This window comes from Protopterus annectens, chromosome 11.part0, assembly GCF_019279795.1.
Source record: "Protopterus annectens isolate FY-2018-M chromosome 11.part0, PAN1.0, whole genome shotgun sequence".
In the NCBI taxonomy this organism is placed as follows: domain Eukaryota; kingdom Metazoa; phylum Chordata; order Ceratodontiformes; family Protopteridae; genus Protopterus; species Protopterus annectens.
The window spans coordinates 320,674,622-320,693,636 of NC_056745.1; the positions used below are offsets into that span (position 1 = coordinate 320,674,622).

A 19,015-nucleotide genomic window follows, 5' to 3' on the forward strand; every position below is an offset into this window, starting at 1 on the left:
CCAGGGATGCTGCCGCTACACAGGCATTTATGCAGTGGGGTAGTCCTAGACAGCATTCTCAGTGAGGGCCCACCACCCAGTCTATCTAAACTTTAGGGGGGTTGTCCAACGTGTAAAACATGCTGCAACAGTGATCTAATGAAGAACATAGTACAGTGTAGGCAGCTTGCCATAATGGTAGTTATTTAAATAGAATTGGATGTCAGGCCAGCTTTCAAAGCTTTTAGATGCCTTCCATGTGCACTGTACATCAGAAGAGGCATGAGGACATGCCAGTATAAAAGCAGAAATATAGCAGCCAAAATATAGATCTTGCTAGTGAAGAAACAAGTCAGGCTTTCTTTGCTGCATCTACAGTGGCTTGGTAGTCAGCTAGTTCAAGATATTTGGCAGATAAGTACCCCAATGAGGACTTTTCTTCCATTTTTCTGGCAATTTATTGATTTATTTATTTATTTATTCTTCTTTTTTGCTTATTTCTAAGAAAAGGGGGAAGTCTCTTTGTGGACAGCAGGTTCCATATAGAGATTCCCTTCCAGCTTGTCTTTCTGCCTAGAAGAAAGCAACAACTTCCTTTGTGGTCTGTTTACCCCCAAAAATGATGAGTCTGCTTACCTCCCTAAAACTTTGTGTTGAAAACCAATGGCTTAAAGCCCTTGCACAAGAGTCAAGTTCCAGTACTTCAGATGTCTCCTTTCAAGGTGTCAAGAAGAATAAGAAAGCCATAAGATAGGTTCCTGTAACACCTCCTGTTGTATTCTTTCCCCAACCCTTTAATGGACTACTCCAGTGTGGGCATAGCAGAGCTGTCTGACCATTCATCTGTTTCCTCTGACCCTACTGTACTGCCTGTTGGGAATCTAGTATGCATTCCAAGGATGGACATGCACATGCCATGTTATGTGAAGGAAGATCCATTCTTAGTCATATCGGAAGGGGTTGACTGCATCCTACAGATTTTAGTTGAGAAGGGGTACCTGGCACCTGGATGGAAGTCCAGGCATCCAAGTCTGCTCACTTTCTTTTTAACTTTGTCTTTGAAGTTTCTAAACACCTTTCTTCTTCCTCTGTCTCTTTGTCTAAAGAATCCAGAACAAAAATTTCTTTTGCTAATGATGTTCTTAAGGCCTTACAGTCATTTCAGGATGATGTTTCAAATTTAAAAATGAAGATATCTCCCTCTCCTTTTGACTCTGACTCTGATTCTGATGAAAAGGTTGGATTAGATTATGCTTTCCAAGTGTCTTCACCCAAAAACTTGGAATAATAATCTGAAGAAAACAGTTCCTTCAGATTCTCCTGCTAAAGAAATCTCTTTTAATTACACCACTGGAAGGATGAAACTTATTTGAATGGGAACATCAGGAAATAGCTGACACACACAAGAGGTATTGCAACCTTTTACGGGTAAAAAAAAAAAACCTTTGCTATTTCTATTCCTCCTGTTATTGGGGCATTAGGAGCTGATTTTAATGCTGTCTGTGCTTCTCTTAGTCCAGTGTCTGCTGCAAGAAAAACTGATTCACTTTACAAGGTGAATCAGTTGTGCAAGTTGTTTATCATATTGATCACAGCTACAGCAGCCTTTGCTTTATCGGTTATATCCTGTGAAGGATACAACAGCCAGCTTCCAAGGCTTCTGTGCACCTTCCATGCACTCAAACTGTTCAGCAGCTTGAGCTGAGCTGCCCAAAAACACAGGTTTGAGCACAAAGAACTTTACTGACACAGAAGAAAGTGTCCCTCTATGGGCTTTCAAGAATCGACTGTCACCTTGCTATGCAAACTGCATAGCAAGAAAGATCAGAAGATGCCATCAGCCTTTGCTTCCTTTTCTACCACCAGTGTACTTGTGCCTTTGTTGAGAGGGCATCAGCTGACACCCAGGGGAGAGTAAAGCTGTGTAGGTCAGGTCAGCCATGGGCTACCTGCATGCATGATATCTGAAATGTGAGGACTGCAGCACTGAATCTACTCAAAAAAATCTATGTTTATAAGTTCTTAACATAACTGCATTACTTTTTATCGCTACATTATGTACTTAATAATCATGTTGATGTACTTTAAATTTAAACGTTGCAATATACATTATTTTTTCCAAGGAAGGAATTCTTCACATTCTTTGTATTTCATATGGTAAATTTCAAGGCAGGTTTTAAAGCAAGTTGGATGTGAATGTTTTTGTGAGCTTCGGTTTTTGTAAGTTATAAAACTTTTGGTTACATAATGTGCATGTGCAAACTTTTGTGCTTTGTAACTGCTAGATGTTCTTCGTGTTTCACTGTTGCAGTCATTACATTTGGGTTATCTGCCTGCAGGTAGCCCTCAGCCGGCCTGAATACCAGAGTCTTGGATTCCTGTGTCGGATGCTGTCTCTTCTTCCATGACGTCAGGGGTATAAAACATGCAGCCATCACCATTACACCAGTCTTTTCTTGCCACGTGGTGCCCGAAGCAGATAGCAAGTGCCAGTCGGCCGACTCCTGAAATTTTTGTTTTCAAGTTTCAGAACCGAAGTCTTCGAAAAAAAAGCTAAGTACCCCATTGGGGATCCTTTTTCTTACTCTTAACCGATGTCAGTAAAAGTTAACAATTGTTATTACCTGTGGAAAGCAAATACCTCATAAAGATTTTAATTCGTACTGCATTCCTTGCTTAGGCCCAGACCATGACATCCCTCACTGTCGGTTTTGTGCCTTATTCAACCCACGAACTATTCGTTGTCTATTTTCGCAGCACATTATTTTGGTACACGGTTTCACTATCCAGAAATGGCTTCAGTAAGCCATCCAACTACCAATATTCCGAAAAAATGTAAAGAGACAGACCGCATAGGTCCAAAACTGCAGACGACGCTTACGTTAAGCTAGTCGCCAGTTCACCGGTACTCAGTGAGGTGCTTTCACAGCCCCTGATACCCACTACTTCAGATTCGCAGCCCTCTACTGAGACCCTTTCAGAGTCCGGTATGCCACGAGATGCTTCTTCGACTATGGAACCTGTGGATGTCTCTACCTTGGATGGGTCTGGAGCCGCTTGCAGGCACCAGCTTCTGAGGGTGTATTCAGGCCTACAGACTTGCTTTTCAAACCAATGCCATCTTATTCCTCAAGGCCTAAAACTTGACCCACTCCTAGAAAACCAACGTCCAAACCGCATGGTCAGGCCCATATGCCTAAAACTCATATGCTTAGAATGGCTGAAGACCTTATTATTTTAATTAGGGATGCCAGCCTTCCCCCTCTGAGACATAGAACTGATTTTCCTTCTAATTCTTCTGATCAGGATTCTGAAATTTCTTTTTCTTCTGATTACCAGGATTTGCCCTTATTTACCTATGAGGATTTTGATACAGAGGATTCCATTCCCTCCTCTTCCTCTCCAGAAGATTTTTCTTTTGGTGAAACCTTGCACACTCTTAGGGAGCATTTCCGCTGGGAAAGCCAGGATTACTCTGACTCCAAAAAGAGGCTTAGGGAATTCTTACTCCTCCCTCAACACAGGCCTTTAGCTATCCCTCCAGTTCTGGACATTATAGATGCCTTTTTGGAATCTAGCCTGGCCCCAGACACTTCACCTCCAGCTCCCAGCAAACCTGACTGGCATTACAGAGTACCTGACTCTCTCAAGTTCCTCTTCAAGAATCCTACTGCTGATCCAGAGACCATTTCCCAAGGACCAAAAGGCATTAAGGCTACTACTGCCAAAAACCCTACCCCCTCTGATAGAGATTCCAGGGCCTTGTCAGATGGGACAAAAAGGTATACACGTCTGCTACTTTGGCCATTAGGGCCTTAAATTGCCAGTTTCGTATCAGCAGCATATTATGGGACTACGTAAACAGAAAATGATTTTGATTCCTGACTCTGCTGAACATAAAGAATTACAGGATTTAATGTATTCTGCTGAACAAGTTAGTAAACATACTTTGCAATGTGGTTTTGATTCTTTAGAAGCATCTTGCAGGGCTGCTGTCACTGGGTCTATACTTAGAAGGCATGCTTGGCTTAAGGAGCAAAACTTGCCAGATCATGTTAAAGCTAAATTACTGGATGCTTCCTTAAACCAAGACCGCCTGTGTGGCAACAAAGCAGAAGCCAGCCTTAAAAAGATGGAGGAAAAAGCTAAATCTGTGCAAACTGTTAAAGATTTCCTGCAAGTACAGCCTCCCAGATTTAGTAGGCATTGGCCTACTAAGAATTGGTCCTTTCCAGTCTATTCCAGGCCTTCTCAGTCCAAACCCAGGAACAGCAGACCACCTAGGCTACAGTCTCAGGCTACACACAGGCCTAAGAAGTGGGGGGCTCCCACTTCCAAAGCTGAAGTAGTAAGACACCCACCCCGTATGGAAAAATGTCGCAATGAATTAACCTTAACCCTTCCAAGCCCTGCTCAACTGCCTGCTCCCTTAGGAGGAAAGCTCGCCCTGCATGCAAAAAACTGGGCACTCATTACCCAGGACAAATGGGTTTTAAGTATAGTTTTTCAAGGATACAGATTCCACTTCCACACCTTACCAACCCCAAATGGTTGGCCAGACCTACCCCCAAATCAGTGGGCAGAGGCTCAACAGCAGGTTCTCTCTCTTCTAAGTATCAGGGGTATTCACCTATCCCAGCATAAGAAATGGGACAAGGTTTTTACTCAAGACTTTTCCTGGTACCCAGAAAAGACAGCTCCTGGTGTCCTATCCTGGACCTCTCCATTCTAAACACATTTTTAGTAATCCCAAAATTCAAAATGCTGACACTTCAACAGCTGCTTCCTGTGCTAGGCAAAGATGCCTGGTTGCAACCTTAGACTTAAAGGAAGCTTACCTGCACATTCCAATAAGGGAATCTTGCAGGAAATACCTACGCTTCAGAGCAGGCTCCATGCACTCTCAGTTCTCTGCACTTCCCTTTGGCTTATCTACTGCGCCCAGGGTATTCACAAAGTGTCTAGCTCCAGCCATTGCATTTTGCAATCAAAGAAATATACAAATATACCCATACCTGGACGATTGTCTGATTCAGGCAGAAAGCCAGGACATGCTATTAAAACATCTGGCATTTGTAAAGAAACTTCTAACCTCGCTGGGGTACACCATAAATGAAAGAAATCTCATCTAGTACCCTGCCAACAGATTGTATTCTTGGGAGCAAGCTTGAACACAACTTCCCAGATGGCTTACCTCACGCCAGAGAAACAAGTTTATTTGACAGCCTACTTCAAACTACTGGCCACAAAGACCCAGCTATCTGCAAGGAGAATCCTGCAAGCCCTGGGGTTCATGGCCTTTTGCATTCTACTAATTCCATATGCAAGACTGCATATGAAGAAACTACAATGGTATCTAAAAAGCCTATGGTGTCAACATTCTCAGGACCTGGAATCAATGATACCTATCATTCCTTGAATAAAGACAGAGTTCCTTTGGTGGGCAGAGGCCTGCCACCTCAACAAGGGGCTCCTTTTCCATCTACCCCCTGCCTCCCAAACTCTGACTACAGATGCATCAGACTATGCATGGAGGGCTCACTTGGCAGGGTGGTGCATTCAGGGCAAATGGAACCCAAGTCAGATGCACCTGCATATCAACCAAAAAGAAATGTTAGCTGTACAGAATTCCCTGCCAGCTTTCAAGGACCACATCCTTCCAGGACAATTATTGGTAAAGACCGACAACACCACAGTTATGTGGTACATAAACAAGCAGGTGGGAACCCACTCGTACCCTCTCTGCAGACTAGCCATGGCTCTGTGAAACACAGCCTTGAGCTACCAATTGCACCTACAAGCTCAATTCCTGCCAGGCAAGCTAAGTTTACGGGCAGACGACCTAAGCAGAAATCTCATGGACACAAGCGAATGGAAACTGGAACCAAAAATATTCAACCGCTTGAAGAACAAATGGGGGTCTCCAGAGATAAACCTGTTTGGCTCCCCCCAAAACTACTAACTGGAGAAATTCTGCACAAGGACTTCCCACAGTCAAGCTTGGAAAGTGGGTGCCCTGATGTCCTTCAAGGATGCAACTGCAGATGTCCTTCATGGATGCATCTGCAGTCATAACAAGTGGGTTGTCCTGTCGTCAGGCAGCCCCGCAGTCGGCCGGATTCCAAAGTCCGGGTCCGGCTTCGGCTGATGTCGCACTCCACCCGACGTCATCTTTGTTGGTCTTCGGGTATAAAAGCATCAGCCGACGCCATTTTCCTCAGTCTTTCTTGCCGTGGCTCAAGCAGAAGCTGTTCGCAAGTGCCGGTCGGTCGGATCCAGAGATTACTTCTACCGAATACTACTTGAAGACTTCTAAAGCTAAGTACCCGTTGGGGACTCTTTCTTGCCTCAGCCGATGTCAGAAAAAGTTAACAATTGTTTAACCTGTGGGAAACAAATACCTCATAAAGATTTCCACTCTTACTGTCTGCCTTGTTTAGGCCCAGCCCACGACGTAGCAGCCTGTTCGCCTGTGCCTCTTTCAACCGACGAACGCTTAGGCGTCGGTCGGAGTTTGCAGAACAGTTTTTCGGTTCTGATTTTGCGTACATTATGCCGCCGGATCCTCCGACTACCCCCAAAAACGCAAAGATAAAGACCGACACTGGCGTCCGCGGTTTCGCCGAAACCACGGTAAAGCAAACATGAGTGTCTCGGTTTCGGCCGAAACCGAGAAAACTGCTCAAAGTACAGCTGAACCTATTCTTACAACTGAGGCCCCTGCTACAACTCTTGAATCGACCTCAGAAATTTTACCCACTACGGTGGTTGACTTATCAGACACCATCCCTTGGATGTCTCTACCCCAGCACGTGGTGCTGCTAGGCCTCCAGCTGCCATGTCCATTAAGGCCTTCGCCAAGGCTAAAGCAGCCAAAACTACTAAAACAGTGCCTGTTAAACCCCCCACATCCAGGCCCTCTTCTAGTTCTCAAATGCTTTCTTTGGCAGAAGATTTAATTTCTTTAATTAGAGGATCTCAATCTCACCCAGACAGGGCCTCTCAGCCCCCAGAGAAGAGACCTAGGGCAGAGCCCCCAGAGCCAGTGTCTTCTGATGATTCTGCTGATGAATCAGACATAACTGACCAGCCTGAGGCTCCCTTCTCCAATTTTGAAGATTCTGATGCTGAAGAATCCATTCCAGCTGCTTCCCCACCAGAAGAATTCTCCTTTGGGGAAACCTTGCATGCCATGCGAGAACAGTTCCAATGGCAGCAACAGGATTTTTCAGACTCCAGAAAAGACTTAGGACCTTTCTGCACCTCCCACAGCACAGGCCCTTAGCTATACCTCCTGTTCTCTCTGTGGTGGATGATGCTTTCAATGATGTTTGCTCCGCTCCAGATTCTTTACCCCAGCCCCTGCCAAACCAGACAGATTTTACAGGGTGCCAGATACTCATCACCACCTTTACAAGGCCCCACTTGCAGACCCAGAAACTATATCCCAGGGTCCCAAGGCAGTAGCCGCGACCACAGCTAAAAACCCTATTCCTTCTGAAAGGGAAGCAAGGTCACTAGACAGATGGGGTAAAAAGGTCTACACTTCAGCTACTCTCTCAGCTAGAGCTTTAAACTGTCAGTTTCACATGATACAATACCAAGAGTTTATGCTTGATCAGTTAACTAGGAAACTAACCACTGATGAATCTCTTGATAAGAAATATGTATTAGAGATGGTAAATAACATACAACAGGTTAGCAACCATTCCTTAAAATGTGGCTATGATGCACTGGAGGCTTCATTTAGATCAGCCATGACAGGCACAGTGATAAGAAGGCATGCATGGCTAAAGGAACAAGCTTTACCGGATCATGTTAAAGCCAAGTTGCTAGATGCTCCTATGGACAAGACAAGTTTGTTTGGTACACCTGCCCAGCAGGTTATGAAGAAAATGGAAGAAAAGGCAAAATCTGTTCAAACTGTCAAAGATTTCTTGCAGGTTCAACCCCCAAGGTTTAGCAGGAACTGGCCTGCCAAAAAATTGGTCCTTTCCTGACTCCACAAAATTTCAAAGGGGCAGGAATAGACGTTCCAGAGGCAGAAACCAATCCAGAGGAGGTGCCTACAGAGGACGACAGTGGCAAGGTAACAACAGAGGCACAGACACAGCCATTGCCACTACATCAGCACAACCACAGTGACTTAATCCTAAATCCGCCTACCAGGGAACAAATAGCAGCTCCTCTAGGCGGAAAGTTAACCTTATTTTTAAAGAACTGGCATTACATAACAAAAGACAAGTGGATTTTACAAACCATAGATCAAGGTTACCGGTTTCACTTCCACACTTTACCAGTCAAAGAGGAATGCCAAATCTACCTCCAAATCAAAAAACAGAGGCTCTACGCCAGATAATGGAGTTAGCAAACATGAGAGCTGTGGAAAGAGTGCCAACAGCAGAACAAGGAAAGGGGTTCTACTCCAGACTATTCCTAGTTCCAAGAAAGGAGAAAAGTTGGAGACCAATTCTCGACCTGTCCACCTTAAATACATACATCATTGTCCCAAAATTCAAAATGCTGACCCTACAGCAGCTTCTTCCCATGCTGGGCAAGGAGTCTTGGCTGGTAACTCTAGATCTCAAGGAGGCATACCTGCACGTCCCATTCGACCAATCTGCAGAAGATACCTCAGATTTCTTGCAGGATCAGAGCATTATCAATTCTCAGCATTGCCCTTTGGCTTATCTACTGCCCAGAGTATTCACAAAATGCCTGGCATCAGTAATCGCCATTGCAGACTACAGGGAATTCAAATTTACCCATACCTGGACGACTGCCTGCTACAAGGGGACAACAAAAGCAAGCTGACAACAGATTTACAAAGGGTCATTTACTTGCTACAAGGACTGGGATACACAGTCAATTTACAAAAGTCAAGGCTGATACCATCCCAAACAAGGACATTCTTGGGCTGAATTGGACACAGTACAACAAATGGCATTCCTGACTACAGAAAAACAAAAAGAACTTCCTCTTTACTTCTTGGCACTAACAAAACTGAACAAGTTAACAGCAAGAAAAGTTCTGCAGGCCTTGGGCTTCATGGCATCATGCATAATCTTGGTCCCATTTGCCAGACTACATATGAGGAAACTACAGTGGTACCTAAAGAATTTATGGTCCCAACACAGACACAGTCTAGAAACAGAAATCCCACTAATTCCATGCTTAAAACAGGAGTTCCTATGGTGGGCTCAGGCATGCCAGTCAAACCCAGGCCTACCCTTTCGCAGATGTCAACCAAGCCAGACCATCACAACAGACGCTTCAGACCTAGGATGGGGGCCCACATGCTGGACAAATGCGTGCAAGGATTGTGGACACAGGATCAACTTCACCTGCACATCAATCTAAAAGAAATGCTGGCAGTAAAACTGGCAATCCAAAAGTTCAAACCATTTCTCAAAGAGGGCCAGTTGATGATAAGGACAGACAACACCACAGTCATGTGGTACATCAACAAACAGGGAGGCACTCATTCATACCCTCTATGCAGAATGACCTTGGAGCTGTGGACCCTGGCACTCAGCTACAACATTCAGTTACAGGCAATATTTGTACCGGGGAAAGACAATACTCTAGCAGACATATTAAGCAGAACCACTTCGGATGCCCATCAATGGAAGCTGCACCCGGACATCTTCAAGACCATCTCGAAGAAATGGGGAATGCCACAGATAGACCTATTCGCATCACCTCTCAATCACCAGCTCAAAAAATTCTGCACAAGGACATTCCACCCACTAGCATGGAAAGTGGACTCACTCTCCTTCAACTGGAAAGGCCTAACAGCATATGCATTCCCACCTCTTCCTTTGATACACAAGGTACTACTAAAAATCAAGGAAGAACGTCCAAGGATAATCCTGATAGCTCCAAACTGGCCAAGACAACACTGGTACCCACTACTGAAGAGCATGTCTCGGAACAATATGTGGCCAATACCCCTGATGCCTTTGATGTTAACTCAGAACAACTACAGCATCATACATCCAAACCTAAAACGCTGCAACTGACTGCATGGAACATCACATAGCAGCAGCTAATCCAGAACTTTCCCAAAGAGTTAAAGACATTATTCTTGAAGCACGCAGACCTTCAACAAGAAGGAACTATGCTGGAAAATGGAAAAGGTTTGTCATTTGGAGTACGGAAAGAGGAAAAGATGTGTCAAACATAGATATGCCTAACATTCTGGAGTATCTGGCGAACTTCTTCATTCAGGCCTGTCCTACTCCTCCATCAAGATACATGCATCAGCTATTTCAGCAGAATACAGCTTTGATCCACCTGTTTTTTCGCACCCTTTGCTCAGGCAGTTCCTCAGAGGAATCAAGAATGTAAAACCTCCAAGGAAACCACCATTACCAGCTTGGGATTTAAACTTTGTGCTAGAAAAGTTGACACTATCACCCTTTGAACCAGCAGCAACAGCAGACCTACAACACCTGTCATGGAAAACTGCTTTCCTACTGGCAATTACTTCAGCAAGGAGGGTTTCAGAACTACAGGCCTTAATGGCAGTGCAACCCTTCCTAATCTTCCACCAAGATAGAGTGTCCATGAGGACTAATCCTACATTTATGCCCAAGGTGGTATCCAGAGTGTCTTTAAACCAGGCAATCCACCTACCTACCTTCTTTCCCAACCCACAAAACAGAGGGAAAGAATACTGCATACCTTGGATGTACATAGACAGCTACGCTACTACTTGGACAGAACAAAAATAGCAGAAAGACTGACCAACTTTTTGTAGCCTATGCAACAGGAAGGGAAGGAAAAGCTATTTCCAAACAGACAATCTCCAAATGGATAGGAAATTGCATACGATTCTGTTACTCCTTCCATGGAAAACCAATTCCACAGAACATAAGACCTCATTCTACAAGGGCAACAGCCACTACCACAGCCTTCTTACGAGGAGTGGCAACCAAAGACATTATTGAGGCGGCTACTTGGACCTCCGTGCATACATTTGCCAAGCATTATAATTTGCCTCTATATTCCAGATCCCGAGCAGGGTTTGCCACTGCTGTACTGCAAGGGATCCTAAACACACCATAATCTACTTTTATCCTCCTACCCTAGTTGGCTATGGTATTCTACCCACTTGTTATGACTGCAGATGCATCCATGAAGGACATAGTACAGTTTTGTACCTACCATAAATGTAGATGTCCGAACTGGATAGCATCTGCAGTCAGGATTACCCTCCCTCCTTCCCCTCTGTGGTACTCCTAGGGTGTTTACCCTCCTAATAGCTAGCTGTTGGGGGGGAGTCTTTTATGGTGTATTTGTTTGTATATATGTACATATATGCTTATTACTGTGTTTACCTTTATCCATTTGGAAACATTGGCATCTATCCAAATTTTTAGCCTTCAAGAGGGCTACTGGCATCTGGGGCAAGAAACACTGAGGAAAATGGCGTCGGCTGATGCTTTTATACCCGAAGACCAACAAAGATGACGTCGGGTGGAGTGCGACATCAGCCGAAGCCGGACCCGGACTTTGGAATCCGGCCGACTGCGGGGCTGCCTGACGACAGGACAACCCACTTGTTATGACTGCAGATGCTATCCAGTTCGGACATCTACATTTATGGTAGGTACAAAACTGTACTTCCTGACATATGGGTTGTCCTACCTCAGGCAGCCCTTCAGTCGGCCGGATTCCAAAGTCTGGGTCCGGCGTCGGCTGATGTCGCCCTTTCCCCGACGTCAAAGTGCCTGGGGTATAAAAGCGTCAGCCGACGCCATCTTCTTCAGTCTTTCTTGCCGCGCGGCGCCCGAAGCAGAAGCAGTTCGCAAGTGCCGGTCGGCCAGCTCCTGTGTTTTCAGCTACTGAAGTCTTCAAAAAAGCTAAGTACCCCATTGGGGACCTTTTCTTGCCTCAGCCGATGTCAGATAAAACTGAAAAAGTTAATAATTGCTTAACTTGTGGGAAACAAATACCTCATAAGGATTTCCAGTCTTACTGCTTACCCTGCCTAGGTCCAGAACAGAACGTCTCGGCCTGTACAGCTTGTGCTTCTTTCAATAGACGTACTCTTAGACGTCGGTCAGAGTTTGCACAGGATTATTTTGGGAAAGATTTCTGTTATATCATGCCGTCGGAGCTTCCGACAGCACATTTACCTAAAAAACGGAAGGATAAGGACTGACACCAGCAGTCCGCGGTCTCGGCCGACACCACGCTTAGGCCTTCCGCGAGTGTCTCGGTCTCTTCTGAGCCGGTTTCACAACCGCTACAGACAGACGACATCGCCCCACCGGTTACTTCGGTACCGGAGGCCAGCTCGGTGCCGGTTTCTGTTCTCCCCTCTGAGACCGAAGCCCAGGATATTTCTGACACCATTTCAGTGGATAAGACTACTCCAGCACGTGGGGCTGCCAGGCCTCCAGTGTCTATGTCCATTAAGGCCTACACACGTGCTAAGGCTGCCAAACAGGCTAAGTCTCTCCCTCCAAGATCTGTTTCTCTGGGATCCACTTCTGGTTCTCAAATTTTAAGTTTAGCTGAGGACCTTATTTCTTTTATTAGGGGTTCTCAGCCACATCCAGATAGAGGCTCTCAGCCGCCTTCTGTCAAGAGGCCTAGGGTTGAGCAGGTAGATCCCCAGTCCTCCGATGAGGCCTCAGGTGATTCTGCACATTCAGACTACCAGGAGGAGGCCTTCCCGGCCTACGAGGATTCTGATGTGGAGGGATCCATTCCCTCTGCTTCTCCTCCTGAGGAGTTTTCCTTTGGGGAAATGCTTCATTCCATGAGGGAACACTTCAAATGGCAAGGCCAAGAACACTCAGATTCTAGGAAAAGGTTAAGGGAAGTTTTAAAGCTACCTCAGCATAGACCCTTAGCTATCCCTCCAGTTTTAAATGTTTTAGATGATGTGTACTTAGAATCTAGTGTTTCCCCTGACTCCCTCCCCCCTGCTCCTGTCAAGCCAGACAGGTACTACAGGGTCCCAGACACGCATCAATTTCTGTACAAGGGCCATACTGCTGACCCTGAAACTATTTCTCAGGGGCCTAAAGGGGTTTCCTCCACTACTGCTAAGAATCCACTTCCTTCAGAAAGAGATTCTAGGGCTTTAGAAAGGTGGGGCAAGAAAGTATATACATCTTCCACCCTTTCTATGCGAGCATTAAATTGTCAATTTCATATGATTCAGTATCAGGAATACATGTTGGATGATTTGCAGAAGAAATTTGCTTCCCCTGAACCATTAGATAGAAAGGGGTTACAGGAATTGGTTCATAATACTCAGCAGGTTAGCAACCATTTCCTTCAGTGTGGATATGATTCATTGGAAGCTTCATGTAGAGCAGCAATGACAGGTGCGGTCATACGCAGACATGCTTGGTTAAAGGAACAAACATTGCCAGACCATGTGAAAATTAAGCTTTTGGACGCACCACTAGAGAAACATAAGCTATTTGGTGCTACTGCACAAGAGGTTTTAAAGAAAATAGAGGAAAAGGCAAAATCAGTACAAACAGTCAAAGATTTCCTCCAGGTACAGCCTCCAAGATTCAGCAGGAATTGGCCTTCTAAGCATTGGTCCTTTCCAGACGCAGACAAATTTCAAAGAGGCAAAAACAGACGTGGCAGAGTTAGAGGGCAAACTCAAGGCTCCTACAGAGGACGTCAATGGCAGCCTCCGAACCAGAGAGGTGGGGCAGGACCTTCCACTGCTCCGCAGGAACAATCTCAATGACTTGACTTTGACTCCGCCATCCAGGGCTCAATTAGAAGCACCTTTGGGCGGAAAATTATCTTTATTCTCACAAAATTGGCACAATATTACAAATGACAAATGGATACTGGACATAATAGACAAAGGATACAGATTCCATTTTCGTACACTACCAACAAGACATGGCAGGCCAAACCTGCCACCAAATCAAAGGGCAGAGGCACTCAAATAACAAACCTACTTCAAATAAGAGCAATAGAGAAGGTTCCTTTTGCAGAACAAGGCCAAGGATTTTATTCAAGACTGTTCCTTGTTCCAAGAAAAGAAAACCAATGGAGACCCATTCTGGACTTGTCCACACTGAATACTTACCTTATTGTGCCAAAATTCAAAATGCTGACTTTACAGCAACTCCTTCCCATGCTGGGCAAGGGGTCTTGGCTGGTAACTCTGGACCTCAAGGAGGCATACCTGCATGTCCCAATCAGACAAAGTTGCAGAAGATACCTCAGATTTCTTGCAGGCTCAGAGCATTATCAATTCTCAGCATTGCCCTTTGGCTTATCTACTGCGCCCAGAGTGTTTACGAAATGCCTGGCATCAGTAATTGCACATTGCAGACTTCAGGGGATACAAATATACCCTTACCTGGACGACTGCCTTATACAAGCGGACAGCCAACAAGCCTTGTTAAAAAACTTGGACTATGTCATTCACCTACTGCAGGCCTTGGGATACACAGTCAATATTCAGAAATCAAGTCTCGTACCATCCCAACAAATACCTTTCCTGGGTGCCACACTGGACACAAACACCCAGATGGCGTTTCTGACAAAAGAAAAACAAAACAATTACCAGAATACTTCAGAAAATTAGCAACACACACCCAGATGACTGCAAGGAAAATCCTGCAGGCCCTGGGTTTCATGGCATCTTGCATTCTTCTGATTCCTCACGCAAGGCTGCATATGAGGAAACTACAATGGTATCTAAAAAGTCTATGGTCTCAACACAGCCACAGCCTGGAAGCAGTGATCCCACTCATTCCATGCCTTCAAAAGGAATTTCTGTGGTGGGCTCAAGCAAGCCAGATAAACAAAGGTCTGCCTTTCAGCAAGCCGCATACAAGTCAAACCATAACAACAGACGCCTCAGACCATGGATGGGGGGCGCACATGGAGGGCAGATGCATTCAAGGACTTCTTCTTCTTCTTCTTCTTTCGGCTTTTTCCCGGTCAGGGGTCGCCACAGCGGATCACCTTGTCCGCACATTGAATGGCAGTGGAGTTTTACGGTGTTGAGTTGCCAGCCCGGCGCCCAACCTTCCACAGAAGGCACACTCACACTCACACGCACACCTAGGGTCAATTTAGAGTGTCCAATCCACCTGCAGCATGTCTTTGGGATGTGGGAGGAAACCGGAGCACCCGGAGGAAACCCACGCGACCACAGGGAGGACATGCAAACTCCGCACAGAAGGCACCCCAGCCGGGGATCGAACCGGAGAACCTCTTGCTGTGAGGCGGCAATGCTAACCACTGCACCACCGTGGCCGCCCTAGGGCAGATGCATTCAAGGACAATGGACACAAAAAGAAAAGCACCTGCACATCAACCAAAAAGAAATGCTGGCAGTGATGCATGCAATCAAGGCCTTCGAAAAGTTCATGCATCAGGGCCATCTACTAATAAAGACAGACAATACCACAGTTATATGGTACATAAACAAGCAAGGAGGTACCCATTCCTACCCTCTTTGCAGACTGGCAATGAATCTCTGGGATATTTCCCTACAATTGAAAATAGAGCTACAATCCCAGTTTGTACCAGGGAAGGACAATGTTCTGGCGGACAGCCTAAGCAGAAACATCATGGATCCACACGAATGGATGTTGCATCCAGACATTTTATTACAAATAACTCAAGCATGGGGAAGGCCGGACATAGATCTTTTTGCCTCCCACCTCAATCACCATCTGAAAACGTTTTGCACAAGGACATACCATCCTCAAGCATGGAAGGTGGACACTCTCGCCTTCAGTTGGAACTCTCTAACACTATATGCCTTCCCACCTCTTCCTTTGATGACCAAGGTGTTACTAAAGATCAAGACAGAGCAACCGAAAGTCATACTGATAGCTCCAGACTGGCCAAGACAACACTGGTACCCACTGCTACGAAGCTTGACACACACCAATCCGTGGCTCCTTCCTCAAAGGCCACTTCTTCTGACACAGCACAACTACAGGATAGTACACCCCAGCTTAAAAACATTGAAGCTGACAGCTTGGAAGATTCCATGACTAGATACTTTTTCCAAAAGGGTAAAAGATATCATCCTGGAGGCGCGCAGACCTTCCACTAGAAAAACATACTCACCAAAATGGAAGAGATTTCTTATCTGGAACAGCAAAAAGGGTCAAGACCCATCAGTGATGAGCATCCCACAGATCCTAGAATATTTGGCTGAAATGCTCCACAATGGCCTTTCATATTCTTCCATAAAAATACATGCTTCAGCAATATCTGCCAAATATAACACTGATCCGCCTGTATTTTCTCACCCATTGCTAAGACAGTTTCTAAGAGTTATAAAGAACATCAACCCTCCAAGGAAACCACCAGTGCCTGCATGGGACCTCAACTTCATGCTGGAAAAATTAACTCTTCCTCCCTTTGAACCAGCAGCATCTTCAGAGTGGAAATTTCTGTCTTGGAAGACAGCTTTCCTTCTGGCAGTAACCTCAGCAAGAAGAGTCTCTGAGCTACAGGCCCTTATGGCAATACAACCATTTCTCATTTTTCATCAGGACAGAGTTTCTTTGAGAACCAATCCGTCATTCATGCCAAAGGTGGTATCCAGGGTGTCCCTGAATCAAGCTATTCACCTGCCTACCTTCTTTCCCAATCCTCAAAATAAAGGAGAGACTTCTGCACACCTTGGACATACACAGACAGTTGCGCTACTACTTGGACAGAACTAAGTCTTTCAGAAAAATCTGACCAGCTTTTTGTTGCTTGCGCTGCTGGATTGCAGGGAAAAGCAATTTCCAAACAGACAATTTCTAAATGGATTGGAAATTGCATTCGATTCTGCTACTCTTTTCATGGGAAAACTGTGCCAGCTGATATCAGGCCACATTCTACCAGAGCTACAGCCACCAAAACAGCCTTTTTAAGAGGAGTGGCAACAAAGGACATTTTAGAAGCTGCTACATGGAGCTCCGTGCATACATTTTCCAAACATTACAACCTGCCTTTATATTCCAGATCCAGAGCAGGGTTTGCTTCTGCAGTCCTGCAGGGCATTTTAGCTACACCATCTTTGTCTTGGTGCCTACCACCCCCAGGTTGGCTATGGTATTCAACCCATATGTCAGGACTGCAGTTGCATCCTTGAAGGACATAGTACAGTTTTGTACCTACCATAAATGTAGATGTCCGATAGGTATGCAACTGCAGTCAGGTTTTCCCTCCCTCCTACCCCTCTGTGGTACTCTTTAGGGTTTCTCCCCTCATTTTAGCTACCTGGGGTAATCTTTTATGGTGTATTTGTTTTTATGTTGATGTCCTTCAAGGATGCATCTGCAGTCATAACAAATGGGTTGTCCTGCCTCAGGCAGCCCTTCGGTCGGCCGGATTCCAAAGTCTGGGTCTGGCCTCGGCTGATGTCGCACTTCACCCGACGTCATAGCTGCTGGGGTATAAAGGCATCAGCCGACGCCATTTTCCTCAGTCTTTCTTGCCGCGCGGTGCCCGAAGCAGAAGCTGTTCGCAAGTGCCGGTCGGTCAGATCCAGAGATTTCAGCGTACCGAAGACTTCTAAAAAGCTAAGTACCCCGTTGGGGACTTTTTCTTGCCTTAGCCGATGTCAAAGTAAATAATTGTTTAACTTGTGGGAAACAAATACCTCATAAGGATTTCCACTCTTACTGCCTTCCTTGCTTAGGCCCAGACCACGACGTATCAGCTTGTTTAGCCTGTGCTTCCTTCAACCGACGGACTCTTAGACGTCGGTCGGAGTTTGAAGAGTTTTTGGCTCCACTTTTGCATATAAAATGCCGTCGGAGACTCCGACTACACATTTAGCTAAAAGCCAAAAGGACCGACACTTCATGACCCGTGGTTTCGCTGAAACCACGGTTAGGCCTACCGAGTGTCTCTGTTTCGGCTGAAACCGAGACCTCGGTTCTCCCTTCGGCCGAAAGCATGCCTCCGATAACCGAGGCCACACAGGCTACAGAAATTCCTGCTGAAGTAGCAGGCACACAAGAGTTGTCTGACACTATTCCGTTGGACATCTCTACTCCTGCACGTGGGGCAGCTAGACCCCCTGCTTCTATGTCTATCAAGGCCTTTTCCAGAGCTAAAGCAGCCAAACTTTCCAAGGCCTTACCTTCAAAAGCTCCCTCTCACAGGCCTACCTCAAGTTCCCAGATTCTCAGCCTTGCTGAGGACCTTATTTCTCTGATCAGGGGAACCCATCCTCACCCAGACAGGGCCTCACAACCCCCTCCTGAAAAGAGGCCTAGGACTGAACCCCCTGAACCTCTGTCCTCTGACTACTCCTCGGATGGTTCAGATGTATCGGACCATCAGGAAGGCCCGTACTCACCTTATGAGGATTCTGATGCAGAAGACTCCATTCCTTCTGCCTCACCTCCAGAAGAATTTTCTTTTGAAACCCTGCACTCAATGAGGGAACACTTCCAATGGCAGGGTCAGGATTTTTCTGATTCTAGGAAAAGGCTTAGGACTTTTTTACACTTACCACAGCATAGGCCTTTAGCCATTCCACCTGTACTATCAGTTGTTGATGATGCATACAATGATGCCAGTACTGCCCCTGATTCTCTTCCCCCGGCCCCTGCAAAGCCTGACAGATACTACAGGGTCCCGGATTCTCACTACCACTTGTATAAGGCTCATGCTGCAGACCCAGAAACCATTTCTCAGGGCCCTAAAGGTGTTGCAGCTGCCTCTGCCAAAAACTCACTACCATCTGAAAGAGAATCTAGAGCATTAGAGATGGGGTAAAAAGGTTTATACATCTGCTACTCTTTCTGCCAGGGCTTTAAACTGTCAATTTCACATGATACAGTACCAGGAATTTTTGTTAGATCAGCTGAATAAAAAGCTGGCCTCTCCTGAACCTTTAGACCATAAGTCCCTTCAGGATTTGGTGCACAATTCTCAGCAGGTCAGTAATCATTTCTTAAAATGTGGCTATGATGCACTGGAGGCTTCATTTAGATCAGCTATGACTGGAGCAGTGATTTGAAGGCATGCCTGGTTAAAAGAACAATCCTTACCAGACCATGTTAAGTCTAAA

At 45.6% G+C, this 19,015-nt stretch overlaps 1 protein-coding gene across 3 annotated transcripts in view; it reads left to right on the top strand.

Moving 5' to 3' along the window:
- Positions 1-19,015, top strand: part of TMPO (thymopoietin) — a 1,066,167-nt gene that overhangs the window by 682,304 nt on the left and 364,848 nt on the right. The gene's annotated exons all lie outside the window — the stretch shown is intronic.